The sequence below is a fragment of the Pseudophryne corroboree genome, chromosome 2 (assembly GCF_028390025.1).
Source record: "Pseudophryne corroboree isolate aPseCor3 chromosome 2, aPseCor3.hap2, whole genome shotgun sequence".
NCBI classification, from domain to species: Eukaryota; Metazoa; Chordata; class Amphibia; order Anura; family Myobatrachidae; genus Pseudophryne; species Pseudophryne corroboree.
In genome coordinates this window covers 504302349-504323569 of record NC_086445.1, presented here as the reverse complement: position 1 = coordinate 504323569, position 21221 = coordinate 504302349, and the positions used below count along the sequence as shown (strand labels likewise).

At 40.7% G+C, this 21221-nt stretch overlaps 1 protein-coding gene and 1 long non-coding RNA gene across 5 annotated transcripts in view; one reads left to right on the top strand and one right to left on the bottom strand.

Moving 5' to 3' along the window:
* Positions 1–21221, bottom strand: part of BCAS3 (BCAS3 microtubule associated cell migration factor) — a 2144796-nt gene that overhangs the window by 545551 nt on the left and 1578024 nt on the right. The gene's annotated exons all lie outside the window — the stretch shown is intronic.
* The window catches only part of LOC135031591 (uncharacterized), a 56942-nt gene continuing 49796 nt past the window's right edge, over positions 14076–21221 (top strand). Inside the window, exon 1 of the long non-coding RNA XR_010227267.1 lies at positions 14076–14125. This is a non-coding gene — a long non-coding RNA (uncharacterized LOC135031591). The remainder of the gene's footprint in view (positions 14126–21221) is intronic.

Here is a 21221-nt window from a genome sequence, read left to right as displayed (position 1 = left end):
ATTTCAGACATCAGACAACTATCTAAAATTATAATGAGCTCTTTACCAAAATCTGCATTTCTAATAAATTGCTTTACAAAAGGGTGGGGCTGCAAGAATATCATGCCCGCAGTGTTATTCCTGATATTGTGGCTCAGACGGGCAGACATAAAATCCAACAGCATGACAGTGGACATACTTTCTAGATTAAGATCTTACCATACATATAATAAAATGTAAAAAGTATAACATTATTGCAAAGGGTGGTATTTAGTATGCCGGCTGTTGTGATCCCGACGCTCAGTAAACCGGCGCCAGAATCCCGACATCCAGCATACCGACAACTATTTTACCTCTTGGGGGTCCACAACCCCCCTGGAGGGAGAATAATTAGCGCGCCACCATGCCCGCAACAAGCCCGCAAGGGGGTCATTTGCACTCGCCCAGCTACAATATACTACACCCATTGCAAAAGTGCATTTAACATTTATATGTATTATATTTATTGGTATATACATCTTTTTTTTTATTTAAAGTACATCCATCACCTTCAGCCATTGAGAGAATGTGAGTTAGTTATTCATTAGGAATAGGTGCCTCATGAATACTATGTCATTGGTTCCTAGGGAACGGACAGGCTGCACCAGTGATTTTGGTGCAGGATATACAGTAAAATGGCTGAATCCACTGACAAGTGGTGTAATAGTCAAGTATATGTAATTTTTGACCTCTTAAACGCAATGAAGTTACATGTTGGTATAATGTATGTAATGCAAAGATTAGAATAAATACTGTATAGAGCTGTTGGGTTGGTGCAAAGCGCAACAGTAAATAGGATCTCGTTTCAGGTGCTGCTGGTACCTACAGAGTTGTCCACACTCTTGTTGGCAAATGGTAAATAGAGGTTTTTGGTACCTGCGCTCACCAATGCGTGTTGTCAAATGTATCATAAATGTATAATCAGGGCATAATAAATAGGTATCTGTGTCGTCTGCTAATACTTTTATTCAGTCACAATGCTGAGTATCAGTCAGAGTAAATGCTTTAAACACATAAAAACATCAAATGAAATTAACAATAATGCAAGCTTGGTTCTTACACATATTATGTTAATTTTAAGTATGGGGTCAGAATGTCCATATTTCGTAGTGCACAAAGTTCATATCTAGTGCATTTAATTGGTTTAATACACTTTGCAGTCTCTTAGGGGTGCAGTGGTGCCCTTTGGTCTGGGAATCCCCACTTGATGATGGAAAAATAGTTTTTAGTCTGAGGGGGGTTGTGTTCTGAGAAGCCGGCGTCCCGGCCTGCCAGGTAAAACAAACTTACCCACACTTCTTATGTCTCTCCAATTTCTCACTAAGCTGTGAGCGTTCTACTGATGTTTCCGCTATTAACGCTGTCCCCGCTCTCTGCATCCCTGGCAGCTCTCCAAATGTGCAGGGCTTGTTGTCCACCTCGCTCTGCTGGTCCGTCGCCGGGTCCCGCCGGAAGCTGCACTGTGACCGGAAGTCGCGTTGCCGCAAGGCTCTGCTTCGTCCGGATCCCTGTGTGGCATCAATGGCCGCTCCACTCGCCAGCTGGCGAGGAGACTTATGGATGTAATTCGCCGTGCTTGGTTGGTATTATTGCAGGTTAGCGGTGCTTTCTTTAGGCTGTGTATGAGTGCCGATGAGCGCCACCAACGCGTTTCGGCCGTTAGGCCTTTTTCAAGGATGAATAAATACTATATATATATATATATATATATATATATATATATAAAGAGGGAAAAAGAAGCAGCAGCACTCCGTCGGTATAAATAATCAAATGTGTATTCAAATCAAAAACATAACAATGGTCACATAGAGAACCAACGTTTCGGGGTCCTGAGACCCCTTTGTCAAGGCGGTCCACGAGAGAGTCCAATTGGGGTAAGCCATTCTGCGATGATCTTCCTCAGTTGCCGTAAGAGGTTGTCAGCTGTGTGCCTCTTCTGGAAAGCGGTGATACAAAGCGTAGCCTGCCTAGGAACGAGTTGGCGTTTGCGAGATCCTGCTACTGGTGCCGCCGCTGCTGTTCTTGCAGCGGGAGGCAATACATCTACCCAGTGGGCTGTCACAGTCATGTAGTCCTGAGTCTGCCCTGCTCCACTTGTCCACATGTCCGTGGTTAAGTGGACATTGGGTACAACTGCATTTTTTAGGACACTGGTGAGTCTTTTTCTGACGTCCGTGTATATTCTCGGTATCGCCTGCCTAGAGAAGTGGAACCTAGATGGTATTTGGTAACGGGGGCACACTGCCTCAATAAATTGTCTAGTTCCCTGTGAACTAACGGCGGATACCGGACGCACGTCTAACACCAACATAGTTGTCAAGGCCTCAGTTATCCGCTTTGCAGCAGGATGACTGCTGTGATATTTCATCTTCCTCGCAAAGGACTGTTGGACAGTCAATTGCTTACTGGAAGTAGTACAAGTGGTCTTCCGACTTCCCCTCTAGGATGACGATCGACTCCCAGCAGCAACAACAGCAGCGCCAGCAGCAGTAGGCATTACACTCTAGGATGCATCAGAGGAATCCCAGGCAGGAGAGGACTCGTCAGACTTGCCAGTGACATGGCCTGCAGGACTATTGGCTTTCCTGGGTAAGGAGGAAATTGACACTGAGGGAGTTGGTGGTGTGGTTTGCGCGAGCTTGGTTACGAGAGGAAGGGATTTACTGGTCAGTGGACTGCTTCCGCTGTCGCCCAAAGTTTTTGAACTTGTCACTGACTTCTGATGAATGCGGTCCAGGTGACGTATAAGGGAGGATGTTCCGAGGTGGTTAACGTCCTTACCCCTACTTATTACAGCTTGACAAAGGCAACACATGGCTTGACACCTGTTGTCCGCATTTCTGTTGAAATACTTCCACACTGAAGAGCTGATTTTTTTTGGTATTTTCACCAGGCATGTCAATGGCCATATTCCTCCCACGGACAACAGGTGTCTCCCCGGGTGCCTGACTTAAACAAACCACCTCACCATCAGAATCCTCCTTGTCAATTTCCTCCCCAGCCCAAGCAACACCCATATCCTCATCCTGGTGTACTTCAACACTGACATCTTCAATTTCACTATCAGGAACTTGACTACGGGTGCTCCTTTCAACACTTGCAGGGGGCGTGCAAATGGTGGAATGCGCAAGCTCTTCCCGTCCAGTGTTGGGAAGGTCAGGCATCGCAACCGATACAATTGGACTCTCCTTTGGGATTTGTGATTTCGAAGAACGCACAGTTCTTTGCTGTGCTTTTGCCGCAAGTCTTTTCTTTTTTCTAGCGAGAGGATGAGTGCTTCCATCCTCATGTGAAGCTGAACCACTAGCCATGAACATAGGCCAGGGCATCAGCCGTTCCTTGCCACTCCGTGTCGTAAATGGCATATTGGCAAGTTTACGCTTCTCCTCAGACGTTTTTAATTTTGATTTTTGGGTCATTTTTTTACTGATCTTTTGTGTTTTGGATTTTACATGCTCTGTACTATGACATTGGGCATCGGCCTTGGCAGACGACGTTGATGGCATTTCATCGTCTCGGCCATGACTAGTGGCAGCAGCTTCAGCACGAGGTGGAAGTGGATCTTGATCTTTCCCTATTTTTTTAACCTCCACATTTTTGTTCTCCATATTTTGCGCACAACTAAAAGCCACCACAGGTATACAATGTAGATGGATGGATAGTATAGTATTACTTATACTTATGGACGACGACTGACGACACAGAGGTAGGTACAGCCGTGGCCTACCGTACTGCTGCTTGGTGCTTATATATATGATATACTGTATAACGGACCTGGTGGACACTGTCAGCAGACTGCTAAACAAACTAGTATGAAGAAAGAAAAAAAAAACACCACAGGTATACAATGTAGATGGATGGATAGTATAGTATTACTTATACTTATGGACGACGAGTGCACTGACAACACAGAGGTAGGTACAGCCGTGGCCTACCGTACTGCTGCTTAGTGCTTATATATATGATATACTGTATAACGGACCTGGTGGACACTGTCAGCAGACTGCTAAACAAACTAGTATGAAGAAAGAAAAAAAAACACCACAGGTATACAATGTAGATGGATGGATAGTATAGTATTACTTATACTTATGGACGACGAGTGACGACACAGAGGTAGGTACAGCCGTGGCCTACCGTACTGCTGCTTAGTGCTTATATATATGATATTATACTGTATAACGGACCTGGTGGACAGTGTCAGCAGACTGCTAAACTAGTATGAAGAAAGAAAAAAAAAACACCACAGGTATACAATGTAGATGGATGGATAGTATAGTATTACTTATACTTATGGACGACGAGTGACGACACAGAGGTAGGTACAGCCGTGGCCTACCGTACTGCTGCTTAGTGCTTATATATATGATATACTGTATAACGGACCTGGTGGACACTGTCAGCAGACTGCTAAACAAACTAGTATGAAGAAAGAAAAAAAAAACCACCACAGGTATACAATGTAGATGGATGGATAGTATAGTATTACTTATACTTATGGACGACGAGTGCACTGACGACACAGAAGTAGGTACAGCCATGGCCTACCGTACTGCTGCTTAGTGCTTATATATATGATATACTGTATAACGGACCTGGTGGACACTGTCAGCAGACTGCTAAACAAACTAGTATGAAGAAAGAAAAAAAAACACCACAGGTATACAATGTAGATGGATGGATAGTATAGTATTACTTATACTTATGGACGACGAGTGACGACACAGAGGTAGGTACAGCCGTGGCCTACCGTACTGCTGCTTAGTGCTTATATATATGATATTATACTGTATAACGGACCTGGTGGACAGTGTCAGCAGACTGCTAAACTAGTATGAAGAAAGAAAAAAAAAAACACCACAGGTATACAATGTAGATGGATGGATAGTATAGTATTACTTATACTTATGGACGACGAGTGACGACACAGAGGTAGGTACAGCCGTGGCCTACCGTACTGCTGCTTAGTGCTTATATATATGATATACTGTATAACGGACCTGGTGGACACTGTCAGCAGACTGCTAAACAAACTAGTATGAAGAAAGAAAAAAAAACCACCACAGGTATACAATGTAGATGGATGGATAGTATAGTATTACTTATACTTATGGACGACGAGTGCACTGACGACACAGAAGTAGGTACAGCCATGGCCTACCGTACTGCTGCTTAGTGCTTATATATATGATATACTGTATAACGGACCTGGTGGACACTGTCAGCAGACTGCTAAACAAACTAGTATGAAGAAAGAAAAAAAAACACCACAGGTATACAATGTAGATGGATGGATAGTATAGTATTACTTATACTTATGGACGACGAGTGACGACACAGAGGTAGGTACAGCCGTGGCCTACCGTACTGCTGCTTAGTGCTTATATATATGATATTATACTGTATAACGGACCTGGTGGACAGTGTCAGCAGACTGCTAAACTAGTATGAAGAAAGAAAAAAAAAACACCACAGGTATACAATGTAGATGGATGGATAGTATAGTATTACTTATACTTATGGACGACGAGTGATGACACAGAGGTAGGTACAGCCGTGGCCTACCGTACTGCTGCTTAGTGCTTATATATATGATATTATACTGTATAACGGACCTGGTGGACAGTGTCAGCAGACTGCTAAACTAGTATGAAGAAAGAAAAAAAAACACCACAGGTATACAATGTAGATGGATGGATAGTATAGTATTACTTATACTTATGGACGACGAGTGACGACACAGAGGTAGGTACAGCCGTGGCCTACCATACTGCTGCTTAGTGCTTATATATATGATATACTGTATAACGGACCTGGTGGACACTGTCAGTAGACTGCTAAACAAACTAGTATGACTATGAAGAAAGAAAAAAAAAACACCACAGGTATACAATGTAGATGGATGGATAGTATAGTATTACTTATACTTATGGACGACGAGTGCACTGACGACACAGAGGTAGGTACAGCCGTGGCCTACCGTACTGCTGCTTAGTGCTTAATTATATATATAATATACTGTATAACGGACCTGGTGGACACTGTCAGCAGACTGCTAAACAAACTAGCATGAAGAAAGAAAAAAAAACACCACAGTGTTTTTCAGGCAGACAAACGTATACTGGACTGGTGGTCACTGTCAGCAAAACTGTGCACTGTACTCCTGCTATAACTGCTCCCCAGTCCCCACAATTAGGCAGTGTGAGCAGTGCACTCAGCACAGATATATCATGCAGCAGTGCAGCACACTGAGTGAGCACAGATATGGTTGAGCGTTTTTTTTCAGGCAGAGAAACAACGGATTAAACTCAAAACCCTGCACTGTACTCCCTAACAGCTGCACCCCGTCCCCAATCCTCCCCACAATTAAAACTAAGTCACTCAGTTTTTTTTTTCTAATACAACGGAGAGGACGCCAGCCACGTCCTCTCCCTATCAATCTCAATGCACGTGTGAAAAATGGCGGCGACGCGCGGCTCCTTATATAGAATCCGAGTCTCGCGAGAATCCGACAGCGGGATGATGACGTTCGGGCGCGCTCGGGTTAACCGAGCAAGGCGGGAGGATCCGAGTCGCTCGGACCCGTGTAAAAAAAAGGTGAAGTTCGGGCGGGTTCGGATTCCGAGGAACCGAACCCGCTCATCACTAGTATATATATATATATATATATATATATATATATATAGATAGATAGATAGATAGATAGATAGATACGTTGAAAATGTCTGAATGTCTAGTCAGCTTTTGAGGAATACACCTGTCATCAGTGTTTTATGACTGGCCTAGATGCCATGCACATATATTATTCTGGAAAAAAACACATTTTGTTTCCCCCAGCACCCTGAATAACAGCAGTAACCAGATTTAAATCCCACACGATATCTTAGAATTCCGAGATCTTGGTTACATATAGCTGCACCAATGTATGTATAAGCCCCCAAGTCGCGTCAAGGCCTCTCTGTATATATTGGGGGTTTCTAGCGCTATATCTAGGTGCAGGGCGTGGCACCCTAAAAACCAGCATAAGCCAGAAATTACAGCATACCAGTTTTTCACAGTAGGAGCATATCTGGCACTGCTGGGGGCATGTGTGTATCTGGCACTGTGGGGACATATGTGTATCTGGCACTGTGGGGGTATATTTGGCACTGTGGCGGCATATGTGTATCTGGCACTACTGGTGTCATATGTGTATCTGGCACTACTGGTGTCATATGTGTATCTGGCCCCCCATATGTGCATCACGCCCCCATTTTCATTGGCCACGCCCTGTGTGGCATGTGGCCACACCCATTTTTGGGTGTACGCCTTCGGCGCACACACACAGTGCCGCTAAGGCAGTTTTTCTACTTGCACCACTGGTTATGCCCCTGCCACCTACTGTTATCTCTGTGCATGTGCAATATACCCCGATCTGGGCTCTGTAATAACCACCATCGGTAAATCTCGCGATGCATTCAGTTCTTTATAGGGGCAACTAAAAATTAACATTTTTCCATGCACTTTGCTGTAAGTAATGTATTACTTCCAGCTCTGCGTCTGCCCCATAACATTTAGATCTACTGTCTAACTGATAATACATAAGGTACTTAGTGATACTGGACTACGCGTTGAATAATCTATTTTCAATGAAATGACTGGCAGTATTGCTGTATAAAAGGTTAAAAACATTACTTTTATAAGTATATTAAATTCATCATAAGATATTCAGTACATTTTTTTTCCACTTGGAAAGCTGGCTATAGATAAAAAGCAGTTTGTACAAGTCAAGAAAAATGATGGAAAGTAATATCAGGGACATCACAGAGATCCATTACTGAATTCAGTTAAGTGACCTTCAGAGTGATGATGTACAATAGATTATTATTCTGGTCAGCCATTTTGAATACAGAAGTGATTAAAATGCTGCCAGAAAATAAAAACAGTCTATTGAAAAGACTGCCCCGAGGTCCCCATTTCAAATCAGATGTTACAGCGTTGCACAAGAACAATGGTAGCTTAGTCTTCTATGTCGCCTTTTGGTCACTTAGCACATAGAAAGGCCCTAAAAATGACTCAGAGGACAATGGACCCTCAAACCTTTATACCATTCCAAGAATGGGCACTAACCATACAAAACACATTTTAAAAATACATTTTACACTGCCTTTGACATTTCGTGAGCCTTGAACAAAAACCTTTTCTACAGTATATTACAATTTCACTTATATTCTCAGGCCCATAAAGGACACTGCTAGACTTCTATGAATGCTATGCTTTTTTCACCCTACAATGATGACATATTGATCCTTTGACTTACTGGCCTTTGTAACAAGGCGGACACAGAAGAGCAGTCACATAGTCAACGAAGCTAATTACTTTGATAATTGCATTTTATTAAAATGATTATCCAAAAGAAGATAGCAATGAACAGCAGTAACATGGACCAATCATGCTTGTAGAACAAAGAAACTGATCTGAACTTTATAGAAATCTGGTGCCAGCATTGATCACTAATGAAGATGATGTCACATACTATAATAAAATTATCATACAAAAGAAAAAAGTAGATAGAGAGCACATACCAAAACTGGTTTAGTCTGTATTCCTTTTTGTGAACATCACTTATATAAAGGGTGGGATATTTGATGAATATTTAGTTTTGTAATACATTTCACACAGTTTCTATTTAATGTTAAAACATTAATATTAATTTTCTTTACCAATCCAAATGCTATCAGTATGCACCAAAATAGATGTATATTGGGCCTAATTCAGACCCGATCGCTGCTGTACGTTTTAGCACAGCGGGCGATTGGGTCTGAACTGCACATGCGTATGCACCGCAATGCGCAGGCGCGTCGGTCAGCAGCGAAGGGGAGCACCGGGCAGCGATGGGATGGTGATCGCAAGGTGACTGACAGGAAGAGGCCGTTTGTGGGTGGCAACTGACCATTTTAGAGGAGTGTCCGGAAAAACGCAGGAGGATCCAGGCGTTTGGAAGGAGGGTTTGTGATGTCAGCTCCGGCCCCGATCATCGCAGGACTGAGTAAGTCCTGTGCTGTGCAGACTGCAGAAAATGTTGTTTGTGCAGCTCTCCTGCACATGCGATCGCACACCTGGACAGCGATTTCCTCCTCCCCCTGTCGGCAGCGACTACATGATCGCAGGGATGCAAAAAACGCACCCTAGCGATCAGGTCTGAATAAGGCCCATTATGTACTCAATGTGGCTAGTTACCAAAATTCAGTCATTGCTGAATGACTACAACACTTGTGCAATACATTTCTTCAGCAGAGAATACTGCAATTAAACCCAGTGGACCTTTCACCATGATTTAGCGTTTATACAGCAGACACCATACTCGTTTGCCATAGGTGCATTGGTATTTCTACAATGGATGCAATGTGTGCAGTGCACACAGGCCCCTGGGTCCAGGGGGGGCCCACACCGCACCCATATTGTAAAATTCACCTTTCTGGAGTCCATGCGCAGCAGCCAAATTTGGTCTCCAGAAAATGGCGGGCACCATGTTTCCAGAGACCTGTGCATGCACAGTAGATTCCAGCACAATGCCGGAGACTGCTGCGCTGTGCAGAGATGCCCCTGCATAGATGCATGTAAATGAGAAAGGGTGACACTGATTCAGCAAGCAAACATATAGTCCCAGGGTTGGTATGCTTAGCAGAATCTATAAAAAGTTAATTGCAAACATTGTTTAACAGTCAACTAAGGAACTGCTTAAATAACCCTATTTATGCCAATGTTCATTTACAGTATGTTCAATAACAATAAATTGGATCCATGTTCTTTTAAATTATTATGTTGTCAAATATAATTAAAGGCTAGTGTTTATTGGTAATGTTTACTGCATTTGGAGAAAGGCATGCAGGGGTGGTTCTGAAGACTGGAGAAATATTGGGGGAACACAATTCTATGCTGCAATGGTTGACTGTTTATATCATGCTTTAATGCGGTAAGGAGTATCAACGCCCAAGGGGGGCAGTGTGCAATGGACCCCCTCCTCTGAGCAGCAGGGCTCTTCCTTGAAATGCTAACCTTGAGGGCTGGCAAGCGGGTCCCAACTCCTCTGTGGCGCCATCTTTCCAGTAATATTTGGGAAGATGGCGTATGTGCACAAAAGTCTTTTCTTTCACTGTGTGGCACCATCTTTCTGAAGATGTCACTGGGAAGATGATTTCACAGAAGAGGAGGGACCCGCTTTTCGGCATTCAAGCTAAGTATAATCTGGAGGAACCCATTCTAATTACGCTTGTGAATGTTCATGTATTCTGCCCATGTATGCAGAATATTCATGTGTTTATACCTGGATGTCATTCCACCAACTGTGTTTAAGTCTGCAGCAAATCATCATTGGTATAAAAACTTGCACCAATTCCATGCAGAGTACAACAGATCCATCAGAAACAGGTGTCCCACCTCTGTGCACATGCTAAGAACAAGCATGAAGGTCAGCATACAAACCCACGACATGCACATGACACTCGCACAAAACTTATAAGGCGTGTGTATCTGCAGGACTGCTGCTCAGTTACCACCAGAAACGCCCGTTTCACTTTCCACTGATGGAAAGATCAATCCATGTGCACTTGCAATCTCCATCCATGTGCTTATGCCTAGTTTGGCGCATGCGCAGTCACCAATTGCTTTTTCTGGTGCATACACAGTTTGCAGATATCCAAAAGAGTGCATCTCAACTTACGTCCAACTCAGACTCATTCCCACAATGTGAACCTAGATTAAAATTGGTATTCATTTACCTGCAAAGAAATATCGGGAGCGAAAAACTCTGATAAAGCTTTGATATATTTTTTTTTCGGGCTATCTAATTATGTCACCCGAAAAAAAGCACATTATCTCTCAAAAACACACAGATTCAATGAAACCTGTGAATTTTCGGTAGAAACAGACCCCTTTTTGGATGAAAACAGGGCTGTTTTCAGGGAATTGTGCTTCACCTGCCTGAGGCAAGTGAAAAAAAATCCCTGGTAAATCACGACTTGCGTCGTCTTATCGGGGCTAATTGAATAGCCCCCGGTGACTCAATTACCGATGATCAATGATCGAATAGTAGAAGTGCTGTACAGTTGTCAAATACTGGGACATGGCACCGTCTTGTGTACAGTTATTCTGTATGTATGATGAGTGATCATGTTTTTTCAAGCAGGGAAGAAATCTTTACAGTTACATTTTCCTTATCCAAGTTAGGGTGGTATTCTATTAGCCGCAAAATCACGTTTTCACAGTAACTTATCGCAAATGCGATAATTTTGTATCCTATTACTGGCGATAAGTTTCCATAGGGCTTTACTATTGCGGATTTCTTTTCATTAGCTCAGAGCTGGTGATAAGTAGTGCAAATCCCTATTTTGAGCTAAAAATGTCAGGGTTTTGTTCAGAACCCCTTGGACGTCCCCTTAAATGACTAAATTAGGCACTAGAAGTTTTTAATTAGCTAATAATGACATTTCATTTTTAGGGTTAAAATACAAAGTGATGGAAATTGGGGTGCAAGGTATGGGACAGGTATATTGGGGTGCATTATGAGTGGGACAAGTGTTTTTAGACTTGTAAGTGTGAGTAATCGGTCTGTTTCCACTTTTTATTTTAAAAGTCCCCAAAAACGACCCACATATATATACTTATACCCATTTTAATGTACCCAGAATTTAATGGTAGCACTTATTGTGCTGGAAAAAAATAGCTTTCTAACATTTTTTACATTAAAAAAAAAAAATGCATATAACAGCCATTGACTTAATTAAATACACCAAATACTTTTATTATAACCAATAATAGACTTCTATAATATTTTCCTATATTAGTTTTGCTTTTTGGTGGGCAGATATCGCCATTTTCTCCTATACTTATCACCGCTTTTGCCAGCTAAAATGATCGCACAAATTCAGTTTTCTGCATTTTGGAATAGGATGGGTCGAAATCTGGGAGGGTGCATACCTTTCGCTGCAATTTTGCACAAATAAATTGCAGTGATTTTGTGGCTAATAGGATACCACCCTCAGTATCATTATTATTATTATCAGTACTCTTTTTTCACTTTGGAAATCTGTATTTGTACTTCGATGTAATATATACACACACACACACACACACACACACACACACACACACACACACACACAAAATGTGTAATACTAACAACTAAAAAATGTACTGACTATGAAATGGACTAACGCTTGAAAAAAGGCATTAGTCATGGGGGTAACCATCCAGTCATGAAGTTATTAAAGAAGAAAACAAATAGCTTGAGATTTATTGTTTTACTAATTTAATCAACCATGCTCTCCAGAAATCTACCCTGCCTAATGTTTCCTGCCATTTTTATTGGTTACTATGGTTCTTCTACTGATATTTAAAAAGTTGCAAACACAGTTGTTAAAACAGAAAGTGACGTGAATTATTCCTGCCTCACTTTCTCCTCTATAGATATAAACAACAATTATTAGTAAACCAAATTATATTGTTGAATAAAATGCAAAATTGTGCTTGGTTGTTTCAAATGGTTTTTATATAGTATAAACCATAAATGTTATATTTTAAGAACATTTTGTTACAAAATCTCTATATTGCAGGTAAAATTGAAGGATATGTCATAACGGAATTCTCCAATGCCGTGATTTTTCAACCAGAAACCTGCAGCATAGTTATTAAAGGTGATGTCCAGGTTTGCACAAACCTGTCTACTGATGATGAAAGTAGTACTGTATTAAGGCTTTGCAGGACAATTGCTTTTCAACAATGAATTGTTCCAATAGATTTGGCTCTGACAATTCTAACTGTGGAAAGTAAAATCTATAAATTGCATTCGCTATCACATTTACTGATGAATACTAATAGGCCCCTGTATGACATGTATTTAAGTTTTGTAAGCAAGCTAAAAGATAAAAATCTATTTATATAGTCATCTTTGACATACAGGTTCAATAGGCGCTGTGATTATGTCATTGTGGCTCCGCCCTGCTATACAAATCTGCGATTCTTGGCATTGTAAAGAGGGGAATGGAGGGTCACGATGATGAGATTCGCTATAAATCACGTCATCTAGCCGACCGGACCCCCTACTACAATTGGGAAGTGGGTGGCGAGGGGCTTGCTTCTCTTTCCGGTATCCAGCAGATCCATCCGAGATTTGGGAATCTGATGGATGTTCTGGGAGAGAAGGCAAGCATTGATTAAACCATCATAAAATAAACTGCACCCTTTCAGGATGACTGATGTTCCTTCTGTACAGTATTTAAGATGATCTTGTCCCTTGTTCTCTTCTACATCTCCAAGCACTTTAATTCAGACCTACCTAATTTTACAGTATCCAGTTGTTAAGATCACTAAAACCTGTAAGGCTGAAAGTCCTAAAATCTGATTTCTCAGCTGAGAGCCAAACAGTTGGCAACCCCAGGATATGGAAAGGAACTTTTTTTTTGGGTGGCAATAAGTTCCCGTGCAGCCGTTGCTCCTAATTTGTGTTATTTTTACAAATACATATTTAAAATGTCCCATGGTGTAATAAAATAGTGTTATTATCCTAGTGCATGGACACATAGCATTGCATCACTGTGAATAAAATAATATTTATTTCTCAGTGCAAACACAATTAACATTTCTGTTCCAGGAAGTGGATATTCATTAACATAAAACAGACATCTATTAGGTGTAACTTATATCCACAGCTGGTATACACCACTTCCTTGAAGATACATTTATTTTTAAATTGCTTGACGCAGTTCATTATCTTGGAAAAAATTAATTTTCTCAGCGTCTTGCTCCATGCTTTATGATATGCCCTGACATGGGAAACTGTGTTTGGGAAAATCCAGACTCCTAACAAACTAACAAACCAAATGTAAAGGTCCTGAAAAGTGGCATTGAGAAATATTTTGCTTTTTCACAGTCCACATCTAGTTCACACGACCCTCGTCTTATTTTTAGACAAGTCGACCATTTTCATTTGGATGTGGTGCAATACCTTGCCTAGGAATTTCATATCTGTACAAATAAACTTTGCAGTGTGTTGACTTAAAAATAAAACACTGGGAGAAGGGAGAAGGTTGCTGTTTTCCAAGTCTCTTTGAAAGATTCCGGAAAAGCTGTAAGTAAAAACAACTTTTATCTGGGATGGTCCTGAGAGGGACAGGCTACTTTTGATCAGGTTGAGGGATATATCAAACCTCACAGAGTGAGGAAATGTTTGTAAAACAGTTAGTAAATCATAGACTGCAAGGTCACCAAGCCTAACAGCAGGAATGACACTTCGCCAAAGCTCCAGCTGAGGAGGGGGCGTCTGAGCAGACAGCTTAAAGTTGCTTAATAAGACTTTTATAAATCTTATTTTTTAATTAGCTGTGTCCTAGACACTCTTTAATTTGCATGCACTCTTACCAACATATGTTACAAATCACTTTTATATGTTCTTCCCACCTAATCCCAGTTCCCGTTGTTTTTCCACTAGTGGCTAGGCCGACTAGGCAGTGCGCCATGATTCACATGTAGTCTTCAGATCTCCAAGTTCATGACTGTATATATATATATATATAAATATATATAAATTGGCAGGATGGCGGCACTCAGAGTCTTTTACTCACGTAAATAGCAGATAACTTTTATTTAAGGCATCAACGTTTCGGGTAGGCACCCGTCGTCAGGATAGCATAACAACAAATAAAACAGCTTAACACATTTAAATACCCCTACTCTTTTTGTCCCCCGTATTTTTTGCACAGGGACCAGGCGCAGAGCCCGGTGCTGGTTGTTAAAATACGGGGGATCCCCTGTCATTTTTCCCCCCGTATTTTGGCAACCAGGACCGGCTCAAAGAGCCCGAGGCTGGTTATGCTTAGGAAGGGGGACCCCACGCAATTTTTTTTCGGGTTTTTTACCGTTTGTCCATTAAAAAAAATATATATATTTTTAAAAATATATAAATAATACTTGTGCCTCCTAAATAGACAAACCAAGTACCTAATCCCTTCTAATATAAATAGATATGTTATTACCAATAAAAAAAACACACAAAAAAACATGTTTTAATTTTTTTTTATTAGATTCTGCCAGCAAAGTGTGGCGGATTGAAAATGACGAATTTACTGTCTAAAAGCACTGTTATCGAATTTACAATCTTCAATTGAATATACTTTTGTCGAAATGCCGCATTTGTACCATTGCAGAAATGTCGAATTTGACAAATGTCGAATTTCAAAAAGTCGAATTTGGAATGGCCGTTTTTTTGACGAAAAGTACTGTATAGCATTGTCGAATTTTTTTTTTGGGCGAAAATGTCCCGTTTTTCGACATTTTCGGGAATTCGACCGCAATTGCATATACCTATGTGTGGCTAAATCACGATCAGAATCAATTAAAGGAAAATCACTAGTGTAACATCATCTAACAACATTTAGGTGATGTCAAAGGGGACATATTTTGTAGTGAAATTCAGCAGAGATTTCTGTTTATAAGAGACTCTTCCAAATAATGGTGACAGATACTGTCAAATACGTACACATGTGAAGATCGACCACACCAAATACAGTAAGATATATGTGAAGATCGACCACACCAAATACAGTAAGATTCAGGCAGAAAGGGATGAATACATTACCAGGCTTTCAAGTGTAAATGCATCTGCTGAAAGATTTCACTAAATGTAAAAGTATGAGAACATAAAATACCCTATGGAAATTGTAAATGTAAAAATGTGTACTAAGGCAAGAGAAAAGCAGAGTGCTCTATCTTCTGTACACATGTATACACCTCTGTCTCCATTATCAACCTGTCAAACAAATAGATGGCACCACAATATTCCTCAAAGGACTGCTTTGATTGCCCTAATCTCTCACCCATTAATGCAAGTTCAAACACATTTATAGACATGGAGTGCAAAGTAAGCTGAATATACAGTATATAAATTAAATTGACACAATGTAGAATTGCATTACAAGGTTGAAAACATGCCCTTTATCAGAGCCGTGCACTATAAGTACTGTTGGATTGCTGGCTAAGTGATTACTTTTGCATGATGACTTTTACAAAGGTATCTTTTCTACTTGTAGGTGCTTCCTTCTGTGGTATTGCATTAAACTCAGCCTTCCGAATTAGTTCAGTCATCCCAATGTATGAGCAAATAATAACAGGAAGCTTTGCTAACAGGGAACAGGATGAACAATTTCAATTGGTGTAGCTAAAAATAAAATGCATTAATGTAAATTTGCTATTTTTAGATTTAATATATTAGTGTATTAAAAAAAATGGAGGATGGTACAAAATGTTAAAATACATAAATTGCTGTAATATGAAAAATAATTAGCATGAGGAAAAGCTTTAGATAGCATGTAAAACGAAAATGCCTTAAATTAATAATAATGACTTTATTACATTTCTTTATGTTGTAAAAATCTTATATATAGTATATGATCATTCATTTGAAATTGCATTCCTATGTGTCAGTCTAGGAGAGCGTGAAGTCAAAGAGGGCTAAAGACATAGATGTATAACCTACTTGTTTAGAATTAAACTTAAGTTGGTTATACCCTATACCAGTGAACCTTTGGCACTCAGATGTTGTTGAACTACACATACCAGCATGACCTGCTACACTTTTACTATTTGGCTATGCTACAACTGTTGCAGGGCATGCTGGGATATATAGTTCAACAACAGCTGGAGTGCCACAGGTTCCCCATCACTGCCCTATACAATAGTGTGGCCCAGCCATGTGGCGACACAATGTAATGATACATCGCACCTCTGTACACACTAAACGCTCCAATGCATGATTGCACAATATATTGTTACATGCTACATGTAGCGTTGGCCATAGAATCGTCATTGGGCGAGCATTATATGTAATGGGACGTTTCAATGAACGATGGCGGGAAATGATGGATAGGGGATACACACTATGGGGTATATTCAATTGATGTCAGATCCTTTCCAACGGAAAGGATCCGACATTTGAGTATTCAATTAGCAGCTAAATCCAACAGGATTTGACAGTTCCAGACAATGCCAATCCAACTTTTTTTAAAGTCGGATTGACATTGTCGGAAATGGGGCTGAAACTTGTCGGATTTGGCTGCGAGTCTGACAAAACACGTGGATCCACGGCTATTCCGTCGATCCACGTGTTTTACGATAAGTCGGAATTGCCGACTTGTCGTAAAAACGGAAGCCAAATTGAATGGGTTGGAACAGTTTCCTACCTAAAATAATCAGAAACTGCTGTCTTTCCGACAAGACGGCAGTTCCAAATACAATTGAATGCACCCCTATGAGATGTGTACAATATATTGTTCTGATCCGCATCAGAATTATAAATGTATGATAGGTCGCATAAGGTGTATCCAGCTTTAGGGATGTATGAGATGGAGCTACTTAATGGCAAGGAAGTATTAATTCTTTGCCTTTTTATTTGCATGCATGCATTTTTCATTGCAGCTAGGTTTCTTTTGGATGTGTTACATGTCAGTGAATTCAAAGCATGTCATTGCAATTGGAATAGTCTATAGGTTCTCAAACACAGTCCTCAGGACTCCAGTTTTCCAGGTCTCCTCACAGAATCACCAGTGAAATGATTAGCTCCACCTGTGGATCTTTTAAAATGTGTCAGTGAGTAATGATTACACCTGTCCACCTGCTAGGTGACCTGGAAAAGGTGATATGTTTGGGGGCCGAGGAACCTATTCAGAGTTGTATGCTATAGCACAGCCACTATATCTCAGTTCTGGAACTCCGAAACGCCAGCACCATGTCAATCATCCTGTGACTATTGAAAAACTGTGAATGACATCACAGACCCAGATGCATATATCTAAAAACCACAGGGATATGAATAAACATTGGTTTATATACAACTCTGAATTATGCTCGAGAACCACTGAAATAGTCCACTATTCTCTGGGAGCAAATTGTGTACATTATGAACATTCTGATGTTGTTTTTTTTCTCATTGATTCTATGACATTTATTTTTTCCATTCATTTGGATCTTCATCCCACATGTATAAACTCAGCTGAATTGAACAGGGGTTTGAAATCAATGGGCAACAATATAAATGAAGCAGCATGGAACAGCTATTTGGTATCTATTCCTATTTTAAAAAATGTAAACTATGCTAGACTATCATCTAAGCAAAAAGTACCTAAGGTTTCTCTTAGTGGCTTATCACATCACAGCTAGAGTAGGAAACCACTTGTGATTGGCTGAGCAGCTAAAGAGAAGTTCCAATAAACAGATTCTTCTCTCATTCCAAATTATTGGATTAAAAAAACAATAAAACAAAAAGCCTGCCTCAAATTTCCCTTAGAATTACAAGTATACTCTTCATTGGATACTAATAATATACATCTTGAATTTCCTTTTGGATTACAAATTAAGGACAGTTTCCTAGAAAATATAAGAATTGTTGGATTGAAAACCTGAATTCCCATTGGATTACAGAAGGACAATAGAAAAATAGGCTTTTATAACAATAACTTGGTGAATTAATGTATTGGGTAGTACTTTACTTCAACTTTATTTTTTTTACTTTTGTGGTTGATTTTCTTTTTAATATCATATTTAAATAATGGGTTACAATCACAATCTTAGGGTCATACTGCCCACTAGCTAGGAAAATGCAGTGTCCTGAACCCAGAGTGAAGCAGATTTCACATGTACTTTAATGTGTTACTATTTTCAGACACAAAACATGCTCTAAAGAAACTGCATTTTATGACAAGAAAACAGTGTTTCCACTTTCCGATAGATTGTAAAGTTTCACTGCAGTCGATCTGCAACTGTGTTTTTCGGCTCTTAAACTCATAACAGCATCATCTGTTATATTCGTAAATATTTCATCACATGTGTATGTGTAAATCGCTTCTAAAAAACTACAGCATCCAAATAGGCAGATTTCTGTGTACAATTGCACATACTGTAGATGCACCTTCATAGTATTCTACTCCAGCATAAAACTTTACAGGGGTTCCGGTATGAATGGTCGACAGTCATTAGGTCGACCACTATTGGTCAACATTGGCATGGTCGACATGGACAAATGGTCGACACATGGAAATGGTCGACACATGAAAAGATCAACGTTAGTTTTTTTACTTTTTTTGTGTTGTTTTCTGCGTAAAGTGATGGGGAACCCCAATTAGTGCACTGCTTCGCTTGCCATGCTTCGGGCAGGGTGCCTCGCTGCGCTCGGCACAGATTACCGTTTCCAATCGTAGTCCACGTGGATTGTAAAGTATGGAAAAGTTCCCCAAAAGGAAAAAAATGTGAAAAACTCATGTCGACCTTTCATGTGTCGACCTTTCATGTGTCCATGTCGACAAATAGTGGTCGACCTAATGACTGTCAACTATAACATGGTCGACCATCCAAATGGATACCCTTTACAGTTTGCCATAAGAACTGACAATAGGGGATGTACATACCTCTCAAACATCCAAATTTCAGTGTAACAATCCCCCAGAGTGCTGGTCTTACCCCCAGAGCGACAAGAAATGTGGAGCATGACTCCACAAAATGGTATATATAAGGGGGTGTGGCCTAGTAGGCAAGAGGACACCCCCTTTTATACACACACCAAAGGGAGAGTCTGCAAGTACTGTATACTGTATCTATATGACATTTAAAAAATATCCCAAAAGGCATTAAAATGTGGTATTAACAATCCTGAGTTGCTCATTTTCTACTTAATTTTCAGGACACTGTTTATTTGTACTTGTACATAATGGTTATCTTTTAAGTTTCTAATAAAATGGTTGTCACTATTTAATATAACAAAAAATGACAGCAAAACTGAGGAGTTGCTGAAATGGCAGGCATTCAGGATACATACGCTGGAATCCCGACACTCTGTGAAATACCAGTGGTGGGAATCCTGCCGGCTGGAATCCCCACTGGGGTGGTGGTCCACGCCACGATCCGGGGGGTATTAGAACCCTGTCGCCACCGGGCCCGAAGCATGGCGAGCGCAGCTAGCCCCACGATGGGACATGCTGCGCTCGCCGCTGGTATTCCGGCTGTCGGGATCCTGGGGTCAGTCTCCTGACTGTCGGGATCCCGACAGCCGACATTTCATACTGAATCCACTGAAATATATACAGACTCAGTTATGCCAACATTTCTACAGGTTGATAGAAACTTGAAGGTTTTTTTTTTTTAACCTTTCACATTTACATTTATAATAACGATCACATTCATTCATATTCAGAGCAGGATCTATTTATAAGCATCATCAGTAATTACTTAGGAGCAGAAAGGAAATCTTATCTTGCAGAGGGATTGTTGGCCTCAGAAAGGCTTGTTAGTGTTTCCAATTTCCTTATATAACAAGGCCCTAATGTTGTAAAGGAAGTGGGCAGAGACAGAGGAATCAAGCAGGATAAAAAAGCACTAGACCCATGACCTCTGGAGGTCAAGAGGTGATGACTTAAGGGTGTAACAGTAAGGTGGAAGTCTGGAAGGATGGTTTCAGGTAGTGTTGAATTACCATTTTTTTTATACTGGTTCCTTGAAAGGGAAAATAGATAGGATCTGGCAGTGAGACAGATAGTGCAGACATGAACACACGCAGGCAAAGGGATCACAGGAACCCACTCAAATTAAGTTGTCACTTCTGAATAGGAAACCAATTCAAAAAAGGCCTACTCGGTAATTAGTGCTATGTGCACAATTAAGAAAAAAAGAAATATCTGGCCATGCTGTCATCATTAATGATATCACCAATGAATGAACAGCACTGTTCTGAGCATTACTGCATACCCGTAAAGCAGCCATGTCACACTCGTTTGTAGTCATCCCTGCCTGTCTCTCATTTATCTGTCACTGTAACATACTCTTTATAATACAGAATATGCATGTAAAATCATATTCCAGGTATGATATTACAGATGCTATGCAATGCCATATATTGTCATTTATGCAGTTACCAACTCTTGACACAAATATTACGAGATCTGCTTTGGCATACATGTACTTCTATAATTTCTATATGAATCAGCATTCAGAGCTGCCATCACAAATTGTGACCAAATAGGCAGCCCCCCACCCCCACCCTCCTCCTCCTCCTACATTTAGGTGACAGGCAGTAGGTAACTGGGAGAGTGTGACAGGGAGAGGGAAAGGAAGTGGGTGACGGGGCGAGGCAAGGGTTGATGGGAAGAAAGTGACAGGAAAAGGCAGAAGGTTGACAGGTGAAA